Genomic DNA, 22,924 nt, shown 5'->3' on the forward strand with positions numbered 1-22,924 from the left:
AGACTGCACGGAGCGGGGAGGAGTTTGGGGGGATCAGACTGCACGGGGGGGAGGATCAGACTGCACGGAGCGGGGAGGAGTTTGGGGGGGGATCAGACTGCACGGGGCAGGGAGGAGCTTTGGGGGGGATCAGACTGCACGGGGCGGACAGGAGTTTGGGGGGGCGATCAGACTGCACGGGGCGGAGGGGAGTGTGGGGGGGATCAGACTGCACGGGGGGGAGAGGAGTTTGGGGGGGATCAGACTGCACGGAGCGGGGAGGAGTTTGGGGGGGGATCAGACTGAACGGGGCGGGGAGGAGTTTGGGGGGAGATCAGACTGCACGGGGCGGGGAGGAGTTTGGGGGGATCGGACTGCACGGGGCGGGGAAGAGTTTGGGGGGGATCGGACTGCACGGGGCGGGGAGGAGTTTGGGGGGGATCGGACTGCACGGAGGGAGAGGAGTTTGGGGGGATCGGACTGCACGGGGCGGGGAGGAGTTTGGGGGGGATCGGACTGCACGGAGGGAGAGGAGTTTGGGGGGATCGGACTGCACGGGGCGGGGAGGAGTTTGGGGGGATCGGACTGCATGGGGCGGGGAGGAGTTTGGGGGGGATCAGACTGCACGGGGGGAGAGGAGTTTGGGGGGATCAGATTGCACGGGGGGGAGGAGTTTGGGGGGATCGGACTGCACGGGGGGAGAGGAGTTTGGGGGGGATCGGACTGCACGGGGGGGAGGATCAGACTGCACGGAGCGGGGAGGAGTTTGGGGGGGGATCAGACTGCACGGGGGGGAGGATCAGACTGCACGGGGGGGGAGGAGTTTGGAGGGGGATCAGACTGCACGGGGCGGGGAGGTGTTTGGGGGGGATCGGACTGCACGGGGCGGGGAGGTGTTTGGGGGGGATCATACTGCACGGGGGGAGAGGAGTTTGGGGGGATCGGACTGCACGGGGCGGGGAAGAGTTTGGGGGGATCGGACTGCACGGGGCGGGGAGGAGTTTGGGGGGATCAGACTGCACGGGGGGAGAGGAGTTTGGGGGGATCAGACTGCACGGGGGGGAGGATCAGAGTGCACGGGGCGGAGGGGAAGTTTGGGGGGATCAGACTGCACGGGGGGGAGGAGTTTGAGGGGGGATCAGACTGCACGGGGCGGGGAGGAGTTTGGGGGGATCAGACTGCACGGGGTGGGGAGGAGTTTGGGGGGGAAGGGTTGCCGCGGAGTCTCCTCTCCCGAGTGGGGGCGGGGCATCAGCTGCGGACGCTGCCGTCTCTGAGGCAGGAGCCCCGCCCAGCAATGGGGAGGGGCGGGATGAGGGGGAGTAGGGAAAGTAGCCGCAGTGGCTTGTGGGAAACTGAGTGCCCCTGTCCGCAGCTCCCATCGGCCATTGCAGGGCCAGGGCAGGCCTGGCGCTGTTCGGTTGGGCGGGTGCAGCGGAAGTGACATCACAACGGGGCATTGACCAGGGAGCGACGCGGTTGGTCCCGCGCTCGTGTCACTCCAAGTGTTAGCGACGCATCCTGGGACTTGTAGTTCTCATAGTGCGGCCTCCCGGGGCACGTCGCAGCGCGCCCCGCCCCTATCATAGCCCCGCCCCCCGGCATAGCCCCGCCCAGCGTGTTCTTAGTTCGGAATGGGGCATTTCTACCCTAAGAACAATCTTTTTTATTCGGAAATAACGGCCCTTAGCAGAGCAACAGTGCCGCTCGGTAGTCACCGGCGGTAATGCACGTGTAATTCCGTAGCGCCTCCACAGTGCCGCTCGGTGGTCATTGCGGATAATGCACGTGTAATTCCGTAGCGCCTCCACAGTGCCGCTCGGTGGTCATTGCGGGTAATGCACGTGTAATTCCGTAGCGCCTCCACAGTGCCGCTCGGTGGTCATTGCGGGTAATGCACGTGTAATTCCGTAGCGCCTCCACAGTGCCGCTCGGTGGTCATTGCGGGTAATGCACGTGTAATTCCGAAGCGCCTCCACAGTGCCGCTCGGTGGTCATTGCGGGTAATGCACGTGTAATTCCATCGCCCCCAGCTGCTGTCCCTGCTCCGCACGCCACGTGGCCCCAGTCTTGCCCTTTGACAGCAGGCAAAGTAAGAAGCTCGTTATTTCCAGGCTCCGCGCAGCCCTCTCCCCTCCTGCCCCCGGCCCCCTCATCCCACACACCAGGCTCCGCGCAGCCCTCTCCCCTCCTGCCCATGGCCCCCTCATCCCGCACTCCAGGCTCCGCACAGCCCTCTCCCCTCCTGCCCCCGGCCCCCTCATCCCGCACTCCAGGCTCCGCACAGCCCTCTCCCCTCCTGCCCATGGCCCCCTCATCCCGCACTCCAGGCTCCGCGCAGCCCCCTCCCCTCCTGCTTCCTCACCCCAGCCTGCACCCCGTCCATACTCTTATCCCGGGGCCCTTCCTCTCCCCAGCCTGCACCCCCGTCCATATGCTTATCCCGGGGCCCTTCCTCCCCCCAGCCTGCACCCCCATCCATATTCTTATCCCGGGGCCCTTCCTCACTCCAGTCTGCACGCCCATTCATGGGAGCCATCAGTCCACCTTTTCCCTGCACCACATTCAGTAAAGTGTCTGATCAGGGTATGAGAGCAGCCCTGAGCCTTTGTCTCCACTCAGCAGGTTGCACCACACAGGATATGTGGATGGTCCTGGGCTTTGTACAGCACTCCAGACTGACCCCTGGACACGGCTTCTGGGTCCTAGCCCTTTGCTGTCACTCCTGCCCGAGGGCTTTGCTGGCTCCAGACTGGGTAACAGCTGGGAAACTGGCTGGGCAGTGGGCTGAGAAGATACCGTCCGAGATGGACTTGAGCTGCCTGGACGTGATTCTCGGAACACGTGAAGGGTCCTCAGCGTTCGGCCTTCCCATGGCTCTGTGTGAGTAAGAGGTGCGTGCTTTGAAATCTTCAAGCGTCCTGGCAGTATGTTTCTTCTGAGGCAGAGAGCTTCCTGCTGGGGCACGGAGCCTGGTGGCTTGGGGACTGGTGAAGGGGCAGTAGGCGGTTCAACAGTGCGTGGATAGATATTCAAGGCCTCCGTTCTCTCCGAGTTCCTGGAGTGGCAGCGGGAGGGGGTGGCCGATGGTGGGAGGAGAAGCGATGCCGCGTCCTTGCGGACTGAAAAGCTAAGTTGTTTGTTTGTTTTTTCCCCTCAGCTGTGTTCGGTAGCGAGCGATAAGAAGTCAACCCTCCCGGTGTCCTCCCGTCTGGGGATGGAACGGAAAAGAGAACGGCGAGCTTGGGAGCTTGGTCGAAGCGAGGCGAGAACCGTCCTGCTGGGAGCGGAGCAGCCATCGCTGACCGGGAGATAAGTGTCGGGTCTGGAAATCTCTCGGCTTACGGCCCACTCGGGTCTAGGAAGGGAAGTCACGTTTGCTTAGACAGCGAGTCCGAGCGGAGGTTCCCGAGGTGCTTACTTGGTAGTGGGAGAAACAGGGCTCCCGTTTGTCAGGGGTGCTGGTTTCTCTGGAACACGGTGTCCTTCTCAGCAGACGCTTGGCTCGAGGAGGAAGACGCAAGGTGGTAAGGTTTCTGGCTGCTTCGCATGTGTTTCTCTCTTGTTGCTCTCTCGTATTGGCCAATACGTCCTGTCTGTCTGTTTCTGTCTGTGTCTTTGTCCTTGCTCTGCTTCTGCCGTGTCCTTGTACAGCACACTTGCAGGCATTCCAGGTGAGCATCTCCAAGGGTTAAGGGCTCAGGAGCCAACGGGAATTCAGCAGGTTCGCAAGTCGCGCAAGGGAGAGCGGTGGTGCGTCATGGCTGAATGACTTGGTGTTCTTGTAGAGGACCCGATACATAGGCGAGAGGGGGGGAAAGGGCTAAAGGATAGAATTCCCACAGCCACAGACTTTAGTGAGTGAGAGCTAACGCTGGGCTTTTTTGGCCACCCTTGCAGAGGAATCAGTGCGTGGCCGTGGGCGGAGAATAAATCGTCCGAGATGTACTTGAGCTGCCTGGACGTGATTCTCGGAACATGTGAAGGGTCCTCAGCGTTCGGCCTTCCCATGGCTCTGTGTGAGTAAGAGGTGCGTGCTTTGAAATCTTTAAGCGTCCTGGCAGTATGTTTCTTCTGAGGCAGAGAGCTTCCTGCTGGGTCACGGAGCCTGGTGGCTTGGGGACTGGTGAAGGGGCATAGGCAGTTCAACAGAGCGTGGATAGATATTCAAGGCCTCCGTTCTCTCCGCGTTCCTGGAGTGGCAGCGGGAGGGGGTGGCCGATGGTGGGAGGCAGCGGTGCGATGGTGGGAGGAGAAGCGATGCCGCGTCCTTGCGGACTGAAAAGCTAAGTTGTTTGTTTGTTTTTTCCCCTCTGCTGTGTTCGGTAGTGAGCGATAAGAAGTCAACCCTCCCGGTGTCCTCCCGTCTGGGGATGGAACGGAAACGAGAACAGCGAGCTCGGGAGCTTGGTCGAAGCGAGGCGAGAACCGTCCGGCTGGGAGCGGAGCAGCCATCGCTGACAGGGAGATAAGTGTCGGGTTTGGAAATCTCTCGGCTTACGGCGCACTCGGGTCTAGGAAGGGAAGTCAGGTTTGCTTAGACAGCGAGTCCGAGCGGAGGTTCGCGAGGTGATTCCTTGGTAGTGGGAGAAACAGGGCTTCCGTTTGTCAGGAGTGCTGATTTCTCTGGAACACGGTGTCCTTCTCAGCAGACGCTTGGCTCGAGGAGGAAGACGCAAGGCGGTAAGGTTTCCGTCTGCCTCTCATGTGTTTCTCTCTTGTTGCTCTCTCGTATTGGCCAATACGTTCTGTCTGTCTGTTTCTGTCTGTGTCTTTGTCCTTGCTCTGCTTCTGCCGTGTCCTTGTATAGCTCACGTGCAGGCATTCCAGGTGAGCATCTCCACGGGTTAAGGGCTCAGGTGCCAACGGGAATTCTGCAGGTTCGCAAGTCGCGCAAGGGAGAGCGGTGGCGCGTCATGGCTGACTGACTCAGTGTTCTTGTAGAGGGCCCTATACATAGGCGAGGGGCGGGGGGGAAGGGCTAAAGGATAGAATTCCCACAGCCACAGACCTTAGTGAGTGAGAGGTCTCTTCAGTCACGCCGCTCTCGGATCTCGCTGCAGGGAGGGATTCTGGTGCCGCTCTCGGGTCGTGCAGCTTGGGGGTGTCTCTAGCGCTGCTCTCGGGTCTCGCTGCTGGGGGGGAGGGGTCTTTGGGGCCACTCTCAGGTCGTGCTGCTGGGAGGGAGTCTGGCGCCTCTCTCGGGTTATGCTGCTGCGGGGAATCTCTGGTGCCGCTCTCGAGTCGCGCTACTGGGGGGGGTCTCTGGCGCCTCCTTGGGATCATGCTGCTGGGGGGGTCTCTGGCTTCGCTCTCCGGTCGTGCTGCTGGGGGGGGGGGTCTCTGTTACCGCTTTCGGGTCGCGCTGTTGGGGGGGTCTCTGGTGCCGCTCTCGGTAGTGGTGCTGGGGGTGGGGTCTCTGTCTCCACTCTCGGGTCGCGCTGCTGGGGGGAGGTCTCTGGCGCCGCTCTCGGGTCGCACTACTGGGGGTGGTCTCTGGAGCCTCCCTCCGGTCATGCTGCAGACGGGGGGTGTCACTGGCCCCGCTATCAGGTGATGCTGCTGCGGGGGGTCTCTGGCACCTCTCTCGGGTTTTGCTGCTGGGTGGGTGTCTGGGGCCGCTCTCGGGTGATGCTGTTCGGGGAGGTCTCTGGCGCCGCTCTCCGGTAGCGGTGCTGGGGGTGGGGTTTCTGTCTCCACTCTCGGGTAATGCTTCTGGGGGGGTCTCCGGCGCCGGTCTCGGGTCGCGCTCCTTGGGGGTGGGGTCTCTGTCGCCACTTTCATCTCATGCTGCTGGGGGGGGTCTCTGGCGCCACTCTCGGGTGATGCTGCTGGGGGGGGCCTCTGGCTCCCATCTCAGGTTGTGCTGCTGGGGGGGGGGGAGATCTCTGTCGCCGTTCTCTGGTGATGCTGCTGGGGGGAGGGTCTCTGGCGCCACTCTTGGGTCGCACTGCTGGGGGCGGGTCTGTGGTGCCGCTCTCGGGTCTTGCTGCTGGGGGGGGTCTCTGGCACCGTTTTCGGGTCACTCTGCTGGGGGAGGTCTCTGGCTTCGCTCTCGGGTCACGCTGCTGGGGAGGGTCTCTGGCGCCGCCCTCGGGACTTGCTGCTGGGGGGGGTCTCTGGCGCCGCCCTCGGGTCGCAATGCCGGGGGGGTTCTTTCGCGCTGCTCTCGGGTTTTGCTGCTGGGGGGGGGGGGTCTCTTGTTTCGCTCTCGGGTCATGCTGCTGGGGGGGGACTTTGCAAGCGGGGCCGGGTACTAAAGGCACCAAGCAGCTGGCGGAATCACTGAGAACAAGGGTCATGGGGTCGGGGGTTGGTTGAGACTCTTTGGACCAGAGGCAGGGGGTCCAGGCTGCCAAATGTGTCGCGGAGAACCTCCATCTATCGGACGCGGCTTCCTCTCCGCGCTTGCAGAACCGAGCAGCTAAAAGTGTTAGAAGCCAAATCAGAGCGGCTCATGTGTGTGTTAGAAACGGCTACGGGGAGCCAATTGCACTGGCACCTGACGCCTTCTTCAGCCCTTTGTTGCTGCATTCTCAGGCTGGCACCTCTCACAACCATTCATTCATCGTCCAAGCACTCTCTCTCTTATGTACATTCCCTAATTAATGTTTCCCATACAGTATTTTGCATAATAATACAAGAGTTGTAGTTACAAAAAGTTACAAAAGTTTCTGGGTGGCATTTCTTAAAACATTCTCTCTCTGAGCGCTGAGTTAGTTACTGTTATAGTTACAATGCTTCACTTTGCGATTAGGGTTAAGTGCTTCACAATGCTTTGAAGAGAACGGTTGTCAATTGTGTAACAGTAAGTTTGAGCGTGCCCTGGCGCACAGCGAGGGGAGCTGTTTCTGGCTACATAGTAGTATATTTTTAACAGTTTGAAGTTACATGACCTAATATTACATTCCTAACCAATTATATTCTAGAGGGGCAAAAATGTTTAGATTTATAATTAAACAATCCTAACAAATAATAATAATAATAATAATTATAAATCTAAACACTTCTCAAGCTTGATAACACTAAATCTAAACACTTTCACAAGAATAAATCTAAACACTTCTATGCTTCTTCTACTTAACAAACTTCTCCTCCTTAGACTTTTAGTTGTGGGGAACAAATTCTGGGGCGTCACTTCCACTTGGGGAATCCTGTTTCATACTTGACTATGTTCTCCCTACACTAAGGCTGGCCGAGAGACTGTCCCAGACTGATCGTAACAGACTGTTCTGTCCGCGAATGGGCTGAGAGTAAAGGGCGTGTTCGGAATCTGTGGCGCCCAATCTGAGGCTGTCCGAGGTGACTCTTAACGGACTGCTCCGTGCGCCAATGGGCGGTGACTCAAGGCGTGTTCTGGGGCTGCTGGCGGCCAATAGGTTGTCCGGGGTGGATTATAACAGACTCTTCTGTCCGCGAATGGGCTGTGACTAAGGGGCGTGTTCTGAATCAGAGGCACCCAATAGGCTGACCCGGCTGCATCTTAACGGACAGCTCTGTCTGCGAATGCGGTGTGACTAGGGGGACTGACCTGCCACTGCTCTCGACCAATAGGCTGTCCGGGGTGGATCTTAATGGACTGCTCTGTCCTCGAATTGTCTGTGACTTAGGGGTGGTTCCTGGCTGTGTGCCAGCCAATGGGCTTTCGGAAGACAGCCTTGGCGGAGGAGAGCGTCGCCCAATGGGCTGTCAGCAAAGGGGATCCTGCCTCTGGTTCGGCCAATGGGCTGCCGCAGGGGGGCGTTGTCTGACTGGGCGGCCGGCGCCGCCATGACAGGAAGGTCCGAGGAGCGCGCGGGGGCGCGAGCGAATCCTGGGTCCGAGTGCGAAGCTCCCCGCCCCCAGCCCGCCCCTTGTTGGTGTCTGGCCCGGGGGAGGAGGGGGCGCGAGGGAAGGTGGGGGAGCGGGCTGGGGGTGGGGTGTCTGGACAGGGGTGAGGTGTAGGAGCAGGCTGGGTGTGAGGGGCCGGGGGGGGCGCTTGGCACTGGGGGGGCAGGAGGGGGTGAGGGGCCGGGGGGGTGCTCGGCACTGGGGGGGCAGGAGGGAGTGGGAGGGGCCGGGGGGGGCCTTGGCACTGGGGGGGGCAGGAGGGGACAGGGCGCGGGAGAGCGCAGGCGCGGGCGGCGCTGGCTGGGCGGGAAACTCCCGGGACGCTCGCGCTGACGAGGCGGGCGGGAAAACGCTGCGGGGGGCGCTGAGGGGCGGAGCCTGGGGGGCGGGGCGGGAGCTGGCAGTGACGTGGAGCCCCCCCCCCCCGCCTGCTTCTCTCCGGGCCCCAGGCTGGACATCGGCGGGGCGGCCCCTGGCGGAGGTGGGGGGGCGATTTCTGCCCCCCCCCCCCCGGCGCTGCAGCCTCCCCGGGGAGCAGCGCCCCTGTGACCCCCCCCCCACGTGGTGCCGGGGGAACGGGGCTGTGGCCCCCCCTTTGGGGCGCGGGAGCTGACCCGGGCTCCAGTCACGTGGGTGTCTCGGGGAGGGGGGGCTGCGGGCCACCGGGGCGCGGGAGTGTCACGTGCCCCCTCCCCCCGCCGGGGAGCCGCGCGCCCTCGAGGGGTGGTTCCCGCGGGCGGGGCACGCACAGAACGTGTCCCGCACGCGGGGGGGCGGGGCGGCCTGAGCCCTGCTCCCCGCGCTGCTCGCTGCCTGGGGGCGGGGCCGGGTGCCCGCTGAATCCCCCCTGTGCCCGGGGGGGGGCAGTTCGGCGGGGGGCGATGCTCTGGCCCTGGCAGCCCGCAGTGCTGCCCAGTGCCCGGCTGTGCCTCCTGCAGAGGCCGAGAGCGTCCTGGGTGGGGGGCGTGTGGGGAGAGGGGGGGAGTGGCTGAGAATTGGGGGGCAAACTTAGGGGCTGCACGGGGCGGGGAGGAGTTTGGTGAGGGGGGATCATACTGCATGGGGCGGAGAGGAGTTTGGGGGGAAGCAGACTGCACGGGGCGGGGAGGAGTTTGGTGAGGGGGGATCAGACTGCATGGCGCGGAGAGGAGTTAGGGGGGTAGGGGATCAGACTGCAGGGGGCGGAGAGGAGTTTCGTGGGGGGTAGGAGATCAGACTGCACGGGGGGAGGAGTTTGGGGGGGATCAGACTGCACGGGGCGAGGAGGAGTTTGGGGGGGGATCAGACTGCACGGGGCGGGGAGCAGTTTGGGGGGGATCAGACTGCACGGGGCGAGGAGGAGTTTAGGGGGGGATCAGACTGCACGGGGGTGAGGAGTTTGGGGGGATCAGACTGCATGGGGCGGGGAGGAGTTTGGGGGGGATCAGACTGCACGGGGCGGACAGGAGTTTTGGGGAGCGATCAGACTGCACGGGGCGGAGGGGAGTGTGGGGGGGGATCAGACTGCACGGGGGGGAGAGGAGTTTGGGGGGATCAGACTGCACGGGGGGAGAGGAGTTTGGGGGGGATCAGACTGCACGGAGCGGGGAGGAGTTTGGGGGGATCAGACTGCACGGGGGGGAGGATCAGACTGCACGGAGCGGGGAGGAGTTTGGGGGGGGATCAGACTGCACGGGGCAGGGAGGAGCTTTGGGGGGGATCAGACTGCACGGGGCGGACAGGAGTTTGGGGGGGCGATCAGACTGCACGGGGCGGAGGGGACTGTGGGGGGGATCAGACTGCACGGGGGGGAGAGGAGTTTGGGGGGGATCAGACTGCACGGAGCGGGGAGGAGTTTGGGGGGGGATCAGACTGCACGGGGCGGGGAGGAGTTTTGGGGGAGATCGGACTGCACGGGGCGGGGAGGAGTTTGGGGGGATCGGACTGCACGGGGCGGGGAGGAGTTTGGGGGGGATCGGACTGCACGGAGGGAGAGGAGTTTGGGGGGATCGGACTGCACGGGGCGGGGAAGAGTTTGGGGGGATCGGACTGCACGGGGGGGAGGAGTTTGGGGGGATCGGACTGCACGGGGGGAGAGGAGTTTGGGGGGGATCGGACTGCACGGAGGGAGAGGAGTTTGGGGGGATCGGACTGCACGGGGCGGGGAAGAGTTTGGGGGGATCGGACTGCACGGGGCGGGGAGGAGTTTGGGGGGATCAGACTGCATGGAGGGGAGGATCAGACTGCACGGAGCGGGGAGGAGTTTGGGGGGGGATCAGACTGCACGGGGGGGAGGAGTTTGGGGGGATCGGACTGCACGGGGCGGGGAGGAGTTTGGGGGGGATCGGACTGCACGGAGGGAGAGGAGTTTGGGGGGATCGGACTGCACGGGGCGGGGAGGAGTTTGGGGGGGATCAGACTGCACGGGGGGAGAGGAGTTCGGGGGGATCGGACTGCACGGGGCGGGGAGGAGTTTGGGGGGATCAGACTGCACGGGGGGGAGGAGTTTGGGGGGATCGGACTGCACGGAGGGAGAGGAGTTTGGGGGGATCGGACTGCATGGGGCGGGGAGGAGTTTGGGGGGGATCAGACTGCACGGGGGAGAGGAGTTTGGGGGGATCAGATTGCACGGGGGGGAGGAGTTTGGGGGGGATTGGACTGCACGGGGCGGGGAAGAGTTTGGGGGGATCGGACTGCACGGGGCGGGGAGGAGTTTGGGGGGGATCAGACTGCACGGGGGGAGAGGAGTTTGGGGGGATCAGATTGCACGGGGGGGAAGAGTTTGGGGGGATCGGACTGCACGGGGCGGGGAGGAGTTTGGGGGGATCAGACTGCACGGGGGGGAGGATCAGACTGCACGGAGCGGGGAGGAGTTTGGGGGGATCAGACTGCACGGGGGGGAGGATCAGACTGCACGGAGCGGGGAGGAGTTTGGGGGGGGATCAGACTGCACGGGGCAGGGAGGAGCTTTGGGGGGGATCAGACTGCACGGGGCGGACAGGAGTTTGGGGGGGCGATCAGACTGCACGGGGCGGAGGGGAGTGTGGGGGGGATCAGACTGCACGGGGGGGAGAGGAGTTTGGGGGGGATCAGACTGCACGGAGCGGGGAGGAGTTTGGGGGGGGATCAGACTGAACGGGGCGGGGAGGAGTTTGGGGGGAGATCAGACTGCACGGGGCGGGGAGGAGTTTGGGGGGATCGGACTGCACGGGGCGGGGAAGAGTTTGGGGGGGATCGGACTGCACGGGGCGGGGAGGAGTTTGGGGGGGATCGGACTGCACGGAGGGAGAGGAGTTTGGGGGGATCGGACTGCACGGGGCGGGGAAGAGTTTGGGGGGATCGGACTGCACGGGGCGGGGAGGAGTTTGGGGGGATCGGACTGCATGGGGCGGGGAGGAGTTTGGGGGGGATCAGACTGCACGGGGGGAGAGGAGTTTGGGGGGATCAGATTGCACGGGGGGGAGGAGTTTGGGGGGATCGGACTGCACGGGGGGAGAGGAGTTTGGGGGGGATCGGACTGCACGGGGGGGAGGATCAGACTGCACGGAGCGGGGAGGAGTTTGGGGGGGGATCAGACTGCACGGGGGGGAGGATCAGACTGCACGGGGGGGGAGGAGTTTGGAGGGGGATCAGACTGCACGGGGCGGGGAGGTGTTTGGGGGGGATCGGACTGCACGGGGCGGGGAGGTGTTTGGGGGGGATCATACTGCACGGGGGGAGAGGAGTTTGGGGGGATCGGACTGCACGGGGCGGGGAAGAGTTTGGGGGGATCGGACTGCACGGGGCGGGGAAGAGTTTGGGGGGATCGGACTGCACGGGGCGGGGAGGAGTTTGGGGGGATCAGACTGCACGGGGGGAGAGGAGTTTGGGGGGATCAGACTGCACGGGGGGGAGGATCAGAGTGCACGGGGCGGAGGGGAAGTTTGGGGGGATCAGACTGCACGGGGGGGGAGGAGTTTGAGGGGGGATCAGACTGCACGGGGCGGGGAGGAGTTTGGGGGGATCAGACTGCACGGGGTGGGGAGGAGTTTGGGGGGGAAGGGTTGCCGCGGAGTCTCCTCTCCCGAGTGGGGGCGGGGCATCAGCTGCGGACGCTGCCGTCTCTGAGGCAGGAGCCCCGCCCAGCAATGGGGAGGGGCGGGATGAGGGGGAGTAGGGAAAGTAGCCGCAGTGGCTTGTGGGAAACTGAGTGCCCCTGTCCGCAGCTCCCATCGGCCATTGCAGGGCCAGGGCAGGCCTGGCGCTGTTCGGTTGGGCGGGTGCAGCGGAAGTGACATCACAACGGGGCATTGACCAGGGAGCGACGCGGTTGGTCCCGCGCTCGTGTCACTCCAAGTGTTAGCGACGCATCCTGGGACTTGTAGTTCTCATAGTGCGGCCTCCCGGGGCACGTCGCAGCGCGCCCCGCCCCTATCATAGCCCCGCCCCCCGGCATAGCCCCGCCCAGCGTGTTCTTAGTTCGGAATGGGGCATTTCTACCCTAAGAACAATCTTTTTTATTCGGAAATAACGGCCCTTAGCAGAGCAACAGTGCCGCTCGGTAGTCACCGGCGGTAATGCACGTGTAATTCCGTAGCGCCTCCACAGTGCCGCTCGGTGGTCATTGCGGGTAATGCACGTGTAATTCCGTAGCGCCTCCACAGTGCCGCTCGGTGGTCATTGCGGGTAATGCACGTGTAATTCCGTAGCGCCTCCACAGTGCCGCTCGGTGGTCATTGCGGGTAATGCACGTGTAATTCCGTAGCGCCTCCACAGTGCCGCTCGGTGGTCATTGCGGGTAATGCACGTGTAATTCCGAAGCGCCTCCACAGTGCCGCTCGGTGGTCATTGCGGGTAATGCACGTGTAATTCCATCGCCCCCAGCTGCTGTCCCTGCTCCGCACGCCACGTGGCCCCAGTCTTGCCCTTTGACAGCAGGCAAAGTAAGAAGCTCGTTATTTCCAGGCTCCGCGCAGCCCTCTCCCCTCCTGCCCCCGGCCCCCTCATCCCACACACCAGGCTCCGCGCAGCCCTCTCCCCTCCTGCCCATGGCCCCCTCATCCCGCACTCCAGGCTCCGCACAGCCCTCTCCCCTCCTGCCCCCGGCCCCCTCATCCCGCACTCCAGGCTCCGCACAGCCCTCTCCCCTCCTGCCCATGGCCCCCTCATCCCGCACTCCAGGCTCCGCGCAGCCCCCTCCCCTCCTGCTTCCTCACCCCAGCCTGCACCCCGTCCATACTCTTATCCCGGGGCCCTTCCTCTCCCCAGCCTGCACCCCCGTCCATATGCTTATCCCGGGGCCCTTCCTCCCCCCAGCCTGCACCCCCATCCATATTCTTATCCCGGGGCCCTTCCTCACTCCAGTCTGCACGCCCATTCATGGGAGCCATCAGTCCACCTTTTCCCTGCACCACATTCAGTAAAGTGTCTGATCAGGGTATGAGAGCAGCCCTGAGCCTTTGTCTCCACTCAGCAGGTTGCACCACACAGGATATGTGGATGGTCCTGGGCTTTGTACAGCACTCCAGACTGACCCCTGGACACGGCTTCTGGGTCCTAGCCCTTTGCTGTCACTCCTGCCCGAGGGCTTTGCTGGCTCCAGACTGGGTAACAGCTGGGAAACTGGCTGGGCAGTGGGCTGAGAAGATACCGTCCGAGATGGACTTGAGCTGCCTGGACGTGATTCTCGGAACACGTGAAGGGTCCTCAGCGTTCGGCCTTCCCATGGCTCTGTGTGAGTAAGAGGTGCGTGCTTTGAAATCTTCAAGCGTCCTGGCAGTATGTTTCTTCTGAGGCAGAGAGCTTCCTGCTGGGGCACGGAGCCTGGTGGCTTGGGGACTGGTGAAGGGGCAGTAGGCGGTTCAACAGTGCGTGGATAGATATTCAAGGCCTCCGTTCTCTCCGAGTTCCTGGAGTGGCAGCGGGAGGGGGTGGCCGATGGTGGGAGGAGAAGCGATGCCGCGTCCTTGCGGACTGAAAAGCTAAGTTGTTTGTTTGTTTTTTCCCCTCAGCTGTGTTCGGTAGCGAGCGATAAGAAGTCAACCCTCCCGGTGTCCTCCCGTCTGGGGATGGAACGGAAAAGAGAACGGCGAGCTTGGGAGCTTGGTCGAAGCGAGGCGAGAACCGTCCTGCTGGGAGCGGAGCAGCCATCGCTGACCGGGAGATAAGTGTCGGGTCTGGAAATCTCTCGGCTTACGGCCCACTCGGGTCTAGGAAGGGAAGTCACGTTTGCTTAGACAGCGAGTCCGAGCGGAGGTTCCCGAGGTGCTTACTTGGTAGTGGGAGAAACAGGGCTCCCGTTTGTCAGGGGTGCTGGTTTCTCTGGAACACGGTGTCCTTCTCAGCAGACGCTTGGCTCGAGGAGGAAGACGCAAGGTGGTAAGGTTTCTGGCTGCCTCGCATGTGTTTCTCTCTTGTTGCTCTCTCGTATTGGCCAATACGTCCTGTCTGTCTGTTTCTGTCTGTGTCTTTGTCCTTGCTCTGCTTCTGCCGTGTCCTTGTACAGCACACTTGCAGGCATTCCAGGTGAGCATCTCCAAGGGTTAAGGGCTCAGGAGCCAACGGGAATTCAGCAGGTTCGCAAGTCGCGCAAGGGAGAGCGGTGGTGCGTCATGGCTGAATGACTTGGTGTTCTTGTAGAGGACCCGATACATAGGCGAGAGGGGGGGAAAGGGCTAAAGGATAGAATTCCCACAGCCACAGACTTTAGTGAGTGAGAGCTAACGCTGGGCTTTTTTGGCCACCCTTGCAGAGGAATCAGTGCGTGGCCGTGGGCGGAGAATAAATCGTCCGAGATGTACTTGAGCTGCCTGGACGTGATTCTCGGAACATGTGAAGGGTCCTCAGCGTTCGGCCTTCCCATGGCTCTGTGTGAGTAAGAGGTGCGTGCTTTGAAATCTTTAAGCGTCCTGGCAGTATGTTTCTTCTGAGGCAGAGAGCTTCCTGCTGGGTCACGGAGCCTGGTGGCTTGGGGACTGGTGAAGGGGCATAGGCAGTTCAACAGAGCGTGGATAGATATTCAAGGCCTCCGTTCTCTCCGCGTTCCTGGAGTGGCAGCGGGAGGGGGTGGCCGATGGTGGGAGGCAGCGGTGCGATGGTGGGAGGAGAAGCGATGCCGCGTCCTTGCGGACTGAAAAGCTAAGTTGTTTGTTTGTTTTTTCCCCTCTGCTGTGTTCGGTAGTGAGCGATAAGAAGTCAACCCTCCCGGTGTCCTCCCGTCTGGGGATGGAACGGAAACGAGAACAGCGAGCTCGGGAGCTTGGTCGAAGCGAGGCGAGAACCGTCCGGCTGGGAGCGGAGCAGCCATCGCTGACAGGGAGATAAGTGTCGGGTTTGGAAATCTCTCGGCTTACGGCGCACTCGGGTCTAGGAAGGGAAGTCAGGTTTGCTTAGACAGCGAGTCCGAGCGGAGGTTCGCGAGGTGATTCCTTGGTAGTGGGAGAAACAGGGCTTCCGTTTGTCAGGAGTGCTGATTTCTCTGGAACACGGTGTCCTTCTCAGCAGACGCTTGGCTCGAGGAGGAAGACGCAAGGCGGTAAGGTTTCCGTCTGCCTCTCATGTGTTTCTCTCTTGTTGCTCTCTCGTATTGGCCAATACGTTCTGTCTGTCTGTTTCTGTCTGTGTCTTTGTCCTTGCTCTGCTTCTGCCGTGTCCTTGTATAGCTCACGTGCAGGCATTCCAGGTGAGCATCTCCACGGGTTAAGGGCTCAGGAGCCAACGGGAATTCTGCAGGTTCGCAAGTCGCGCAAGGGAGAGCGGTGGCGCGTCATGGCTGACTGACTCAGTGTTCTTGTAGAGGGCCCTATACATAGGCGAGGGGCGGGGGGGAAGGGCTAAAGGATAGAATTCCCACAGCCACAGACCTTAGTGAGTGAGAGATCTCTTCAGTCACGCCGCTCTCGGATCTCGCTGCAGGGAGGGATTCTGGTGCCGCTCTCGGGTCGTGCAGCTTGGGGGTGTCTCTAGCGCTGCTCTCGGGTCTCGCTGCTGGGGGGGAGGGGTCTTTGGGGCCACTCTCAGGTCGTGCTGCTGGGAGGGAGTCTGGCGCCTCTCTCGGGTTATGCTGCTGCGGGGAATCTCTGGTGCCGCTCTCGAGTCGCGCTACTGGGGGGGGTCTCTGGCGCCTCCTTGGGATCATGCTGCTGGGGGGGTCTCTGGCTTCGCTCTCCGGTCGTGCTGCTGGGGGGGGGGTCTCTGTTACCGCTTTCGGGTCGCGCTGTTGGGGGGGTCTCTGGTGCCGCTCTCGGTAGTGGTGCTGGGGGTGGGGTCTCTGTCTCCACTCTCGGGTCGCGCTGCTGGGGGGAGGTCTCTGGCGCCGCTCTCGGGTCGCACTACTGGGGGTGGTCTCTGGAGCCTCCCTCCGGTCATGCTGCAGACGGGGGGTGTCACTGGCCCCGCTATCAGGTGATGCTGCTGCGGGGGGTCTCTGGCACCTCTCTCGGGTTTTGCTGCTGGGTGGGTGTCTGGGGCCGCTCTCGGGTGATGCTGTTCGGGGAGGTCTCTGGCGCCGCTCTCCGGTAGCGGTGCTGGGGGTGGGGTTTCTGTCTCCACTCTCGGGTAATGCTTCTGGGGGGGTCTCCGGCGCCGGTCTCGGGTCGCGCTCCTTGGGGGTGGGGTCTCTGTCGCCACTTTCATCTCATGCTGCTGGGGGGGGTCTCTGGCGCCACTCTCGGGTGATGCTGCTGGGGGGGGCCTCTGGCTCCCATCTCAGGTTGTGCTGCTGGGGGGGGGGGAGATCTCTGTCGCCGTTCTCTGGTGATGCTGCTGGGGGGAGGGTCTCTGGCGCCACTCTTGGGTCGCACTGCTGGGGGCGGGTCTGTGGTGCCGCTCTCGGGTCTTGCTGCTGGGGGGGGTCTCTGGCACCGTTTTCGGGTCACTCTGCTGGGGGAGGTCTCTGGCTTCGCTCTCGGGTCACGCTGCTGGGGAGGGTCTCTGGCGCCGCCCTCGGGACTTGCTGCTGGGGGGGGTCTCTGGCGCCGCCCTCGGGTCGCAATGCCGGGGGGGTTCTTTCGCGCTGCTCTCGGGTTTTGCTGCTGGGGGGGGGGGTCTCTTGTTTCGCTCTCGGGTCATGCTGCTGGGGGGGGACTTTGCAAGCGGGGCCGGGTACTAAAGGCACCAAGCAGCTGGCGGAATCACTGAGAACAAGGGTCATGGGGTCGGGGGTTGGTTGAGACTCTTTGGACCAGAGGCAGGGGGTCCAGGCTGCCAAATGTGTCGCGGAGAACCTCCATCTATCGGACGCGGCTTCCTCTCCGCGCTTGCAGAACCGAGCAGCTAAAAGTGTTAGAAGCCAAATCAGAGCGGCTCATGTGTGTGTTAGAAACGGCTACGGGGAGCCAATTGCACTGGCACCTGACGCCTTCTTCAGCCCTTTGTTGCTGCATTCTCAGGCTGGCACCTCTCACAACCATTCATTCATCGTCCAAGCACTCTCTCTCTTATGTACATTCCCTAATTAATGTTTCCCATACAGTATTTTGCATAATAATACAAGAGTTGTAGTTACAAAAAGTTACAAAAGTTTCTGGGTGGCATTTCTTAAAACATTCTCTCTCTGAGCGCTGAGTTAGTTACTGTTATAGTTACAATGCTTCACTTTGCGATTAGGGTTAAGTGCTTCACAATGCTTTGAAGAGAACGGTTGTCAATTGTGTAACAGTAAGTTTGAGCGTGCCCTGGCGCACAGCGAGGGGAGCTGTTTCTGGCTACATAGTAGTATATTTTTAACAGTTTGAAGTTACATGACCTAATATTACATTCCTAACCAATTATATTCTAGAGGGGCAAAAATGTTTAGATTTATAATTAAACAATCCTAACAAATAATAATAATAATAATAATTATAAATCTAAACACTTCTCAAGCTTGATAACACTAAATCTAAACACTTTCACAAGAATAAATCTAAACACTTCTATGCTTCTTCTACTTAACAAACTTCTCCTCCTTAGACTTTTAGTTGTGGGGAACAAATTCTGGGGCGTCACTTCCACTTGGGGAATCCTGTTTCATACTTGACTATGTTCTCCCTACACTAAGGCTGGCCGAGAGACTGTCCCAGACTGATCGTAACAGACTGTTCTGTCCGCGAATGGGCTGAGAGTAAAGGGCGTGTTCGGAATCTGTGGCGCCCAATCTGAGGCTGTCCGAGGTGACTCTTAACGGACTGCTCCGTGCGCCAATGGGCGGTGACTCAAGGCGTGTTCTGGGGCTGCTGGCGGCCAATAGGTTGTCCGGGGTGGATTATAACAGACTCTTCTGTCCGCGAATGGGCTGTGACTAAGGGGCGTGTTCTGAATCAGAGGCACCCAATAGGCTGACCCGGCTGCATCTTAACGGACAGCTCTGTCTGCGAATGCGGTGTGACTAGGGGGACTAACCTGCCACTGCTCTCGACCAATAGGCTGTCCGGGGTGGATCTTAATGGACTGCTCTGTCCTCGAATTGTCTGTGACTTAGGGGTGGTTCCTGGCTGTGTGCCAGCCAATGGGCTTTCGGAAGACAGCCTTGGCGGAGGAGAGCGTCGCCCAATGGGCTGTCAGCAAAGGGGATCCTGCCTCTGGTTCGGCCAATGGGCTGCCGCAGGGGGGCGTTGTCTGACTGGGCGGCCGGCGCCGCCATGACAGGAAGGTCCGAGGAGCGCGCGGGGGCGCGAGCGAATCCTGGGTCCGAGTGCGAAGCTCCCCGCCCCCAGCCCGCCCCTTGTTGGTGTCTGGCCCGGGGGAAGAGGGGGCGCGAGGGAAGGTGGGGGAGCGGGCTGGGGGTGGGGTGTCTGGACAGGGGTGAGGTGTAGGAGCAGGCTGGGTGTGAGGGGCCGGGGGGGGCGCTTGGCACTGGGGGGGCAGGAGGGGGTGAGGGGCCGGGGGGGTGCTCGGCACTGGGGGGGCAGGAGGGAGTGGGAGGGGCCGGGGGGGGCCTTGGCACTGGGGGGGGCAGGAGGGGACAGGGCGCGGGAGAGCGCAGGCGCGGGCGGCGCTGGCTGGGCGGGAAACTCCCGGGACGCTCGCGCTGACGAGGCGGGCGGGAAAACGCTGCGGGGGGCGCTGAGGGGCGGAGCCTGGGGGGCGGGGCGGGAGCTGGCAGTGACGTGGAGCCCCCCCCCCCCCGCCTGCTTCTCTCCGGGCCCCAGGCTGGACATCGGCGGGGCGGCCCCTGGCGGAGGTGGGGGGGCGATTTCTGCCCCCCCCCCCCCGGCGCTGCAGCCTCCCCGGGGAGCAGCGCCCCTGTGACCCCCCCCCACGTGGTGCCGGGGGAACGGGGCTGTGGCCCCCCCTTTGGGGCGCGGGAGCTGACCCGGGCTCCAGTCACGTGGGTGTCTCGGGGAGGGGGGGCTGCGGGCCACCGGGGCGCGGGAGTGTCACGTGCCCCCTCCCCCCGCCGGGGAGCCGCGCGCCCTCGAGGGGTGGTTCCCGCGGGCGGGGCACGCACAGAACGTGTCCCGCACGCGGGGGGGCGGGGCGGCCTGAGCCCTGCTCCCCGCGCTGCTCGCTGCCTGGGGGCGGGGCCGGGTGCCCGCTGAATCCCCCCTGTGCCCGGGGGGGGGCAGTTCGGCGGGGGGCGATGCTCTGGCCCTGGCTGCCCGCAGTGCTGCCCAGTGCCCGGCTGTGCCTCCTGCAGAGGCCGAGAGCGTCCTGGGTGGGGGGCGTGTGGGGAGAGGGGGGGAGTGGCTGAGAATTGGGGGGCAAACTTAGGGGCTGCACGGGGCGGGGAGGAGTTTGGTGAGGGGGGATCATACTGCATGGGGCGGAGAGGAGTTTGGGGGGAAGCAGACTGCACGGGGCGGGGAGGAGTTTGGTGAGGGGGGATCAGACTGCATGGCGCGGAGAGGAGTTAGGGGGGTAGGGGATCAGACTGCAGGGGGCGGAGAGGAGTTTCGTGGGGGGTAGGAGATCAGACTGCACGGGGGGAGGAGGAGTTTGGGGGGGGATCGGACTGCACGGGGCGGGGAGGAGTTTGGGGGGATCGGACTGCACGGGGCGGGGAGGAGTTTGGGGGGGATCGGACTGCACGGAGGGAGAGGAGTTTGGGGGGATCGGACTGCACGGGGCGGGGAAGAGTTTGGGGGGATCGGACTGCACGGGGGGGAGGAGTTTGGGGGGATCGGACTGCACGGGGGGAGAGGAGTTTGGGGGGGATCGGACTGCACGGAGGGAGAGGAGTTTGGGGGGATCGGACTGCACGGGGCGGGGAAGAGTTTGGGGGGATCGGACTGCACGGGGCGGGGAGGAGTTTGGGGGGATCAGACTGCATGGAGGGGAGGATCAGACTGCACGGAGCGGGGAGGAGTTTGGGGGGGGATCAGACTGCACGGGGGGGAGGAGTTTGGGGGGATCGGACTGCACGGGGCGGGGAGGAGTTTGGGGGGGATCGGACTGCACGGAGGGAGAGGAGTTTGGGGGGATCGGACTGCACGGGGCGGGGAGGAGTTTGGGGGGGATCAGACTGCACGGGGGGAGAGGAGTTCGGGGGGATCGGACTGCACGGGGCGGGGAGGAGTTTGGGGGGATCAGACTGCACGGGGGGGAGGAGTTTGGGGGGATCGGACTGCACGGAGGGAGAGGAGTTTGGGGGGATCGGACTGCACGGGGCGGGGAAGAGTTTGGGGGGATCGGACTGCATGGGGCGGGGAGGAGTTTGGGGGGGATCAGACTGCACGGGGGAGAGGAGTTTGGGGGGATCAGATTGCACGGGGGGGAGGAGTTTGGGGGGGATCGGACTGCACGGGGCGGGGAAGAGTTTGGGGGATCGGACTGCACGGGGCGGGGAGGAGTTTGGGGGGGATCAGACTGCACGGGGGGAGAGGAGTTTGGGGGGATCAGATTGCACGGGGGGGAAGAGTTTGGGGGGATCGGACTGCACGGGGCGGGGAGGAGTTTGGGGGGATCAGACTGCACGGGGGGGAGGATCAGACTGCACGGAGCGGGGAGGAGTTTGGGGGGATCAGACTGCACGGGGGGGAGGATCAGACTGCACGGAGCGGGGAGGAGTTTGGGGGGGGATCAGACTGCACGGGGCAGGGAGGAGCTTTGGGGGGGATCAGACTGCACGGGGCGGACAGGAGTTTGGGGGGGCGATCAGACTGCACGGGGGGAGAGGAGTTTGGGGGGGATCAGACTGCACGGAGCGGGGAGGAGTTTGGGGGGATCAGACTGCACGGGGGGGAGGATCAGACTGCACGGAGCGGGGAGGAGTTTGGGGGGGGATCAGACTGCACGGGGCAGGGAGGAGCTTTGGGGGGGATCAGACTGCACGGGGCGGACAGGAGTTTGGGGGGGCGATCAGACTGCACGGGGCGGAGGGGAGTGTGGGGGGGATCAGACTGCACGGGGGGGAGAGGAGTTTGGGGGGGATCAGACTGCACGGAGCGGGGAGGAGTTTGGGGGGGGATCAGACTGAACGGGGCGGGGAGGAGTTTGGGGGGAGATCAGACTGCACGGGGCGGGGAGGAGTTTGGGGGGATCGGACTGCACGGGGCGGGGAAGAGTTTGGGGGGGATCGGACTGCACGGGGCGGGGAGGAGTTTGGGGGGGATCGGACTGCACGGAGGGAGAGGAGTTTGGGGGGATCGGACTGCACGGGGCGGGGAGGAGTTTGGGGGGATCGGACTGCATGGGGCGGGGAGGAGTTTGGGGGGGATCAGACTGCACGGGGGGAGAGGAGTTTGGGGGGATCAGATTGCACGGGGGGGAGGAGTTTGGGGGGGATCGGACTGCACGGGGGGAGAGGAGTTTGGGGGGGATCGGACTGCACGGGGGGGAGGATCAGACTGCACGGAGCGGGGAGGAGTTTGGGGGGGGATCAGACTGCACGGGGGGGAGGATCAGACTGCACGGGGGGGGAGGAGTTTGGAGGGGGATCAGACTGCACGGGGCGGGGAGGTGTTTGGGGGGGATCGGACTGCACGGGGCGGGGAGGTGTTTGGGGGGGATCATACTGCACGGGGGGAGAGGAGTTTGGGGGGATCGGACTGCACGGGGCGGGGAAGAGTTTGGGGGGATCGGACTGCACGGGGCGGGGAGGAGTTTGGGGGGATCAGACTGCACGGGGGGAGAGGAGTTTGGGGGGATCAGACTGCACGGGGGGGAGGATCAGAGTGCACGGGGCGGAGGGGAAGTTTGGGGGGATCAGACTGCACGGGGGGGAGGAGTTTGAGGGGGGATCAGACTGCACGGGGCGGGGAGGAGTTTGGGGGGATCAGACTGCACGGGGTGGGGAGGAGTTTGGGGGGGAAGGGTTGCCGCGGAGTCTCCTCTCCCGAGTGGGGGCGGGGCATCAGCTGCGGACGCTGCCGTCTCTGAGGCAGGAGCCCCGCCCAGCAATGGGGAGGGGCGGGATGAGGGGGAGTAGGGAAAGTAGCCGCAGTGGCTTGTGGGAAACTGAGTGCCCCTGTCCGCAGCTCCCATCGGCCATTGCAGGGCCAGGGCAGGCCTGGCGCTGTTCGGTTGGGCGGGTGCAGCGGAAGTGACATCACAACGGGGCATTGACCAGGGAGCGACGCGGTTGGTCCCGCGCTCGTGTCACTCCAAGTGTTAGCGACGCATCCTGGGACTTGTAGTTCTCATAGTGCGGCCTCCCGGGGCACGTCGCAGCGCGCCCCGCCCCTATCATAGCCCCGCCCCCCGGCATAGCCCCGCCCAGCGTGTTCTTAGTTCGGAATGGGGCATTTCTACCCTAAGAACAATCTTTTTTATTCGGAAATAACGGCCCTTAGCAGAGCAACAGTGCCGCTCGGTAGTCACCGGCGGTAATGCACGTGTAATTCCGTAGCGCCTCCACAGTGCCGCTCGGTGGTCATTGCGGGTAATGCACGTGTAATTCCGTAGCGCCTCCACAGTGCCGCTCGGTGGTCATTGCGGGTAATGCACGTGTAATTCCGTAGCGCCTCCACAGTGCCGCTCGGTGGTCATTGCGGGTAATGCACGTGTAATTCCGTAGCGCCTCCACAGTGCCGCTCGGTGGTCATTGCGGGTAATGCACGTGTAATTCCGAAGCGCCTCCACAGTGCCGCTCGGTGGTCATTGCGGGTAATGCACGTGTAATTCCATCGCCCCCAGCTGCTGTCCCTGCTCCGCACGCCACGTGGCCCCAGTCTTGCCCTTTGACAGCAGGCAAAGTAAGAAGCTCGTTATTTCCAGGCTCCGCGCAGCCCTCTCCCCT

This window comes from Pelodiscus sinensis, chromosome 10 (genome assembly GCF_052426305.1).
Source record: "Pelodiscus sinensis isolate ZL-2025 chromosome 10, ASM5242630v1, whole genome shotgun sequence".
Classification (NCBI taxonomy): Eukaryota; Metazoa; Chordata; order Testudines; family Trionychidae; genus Pelodiscus; species Pelodiscus sinensis.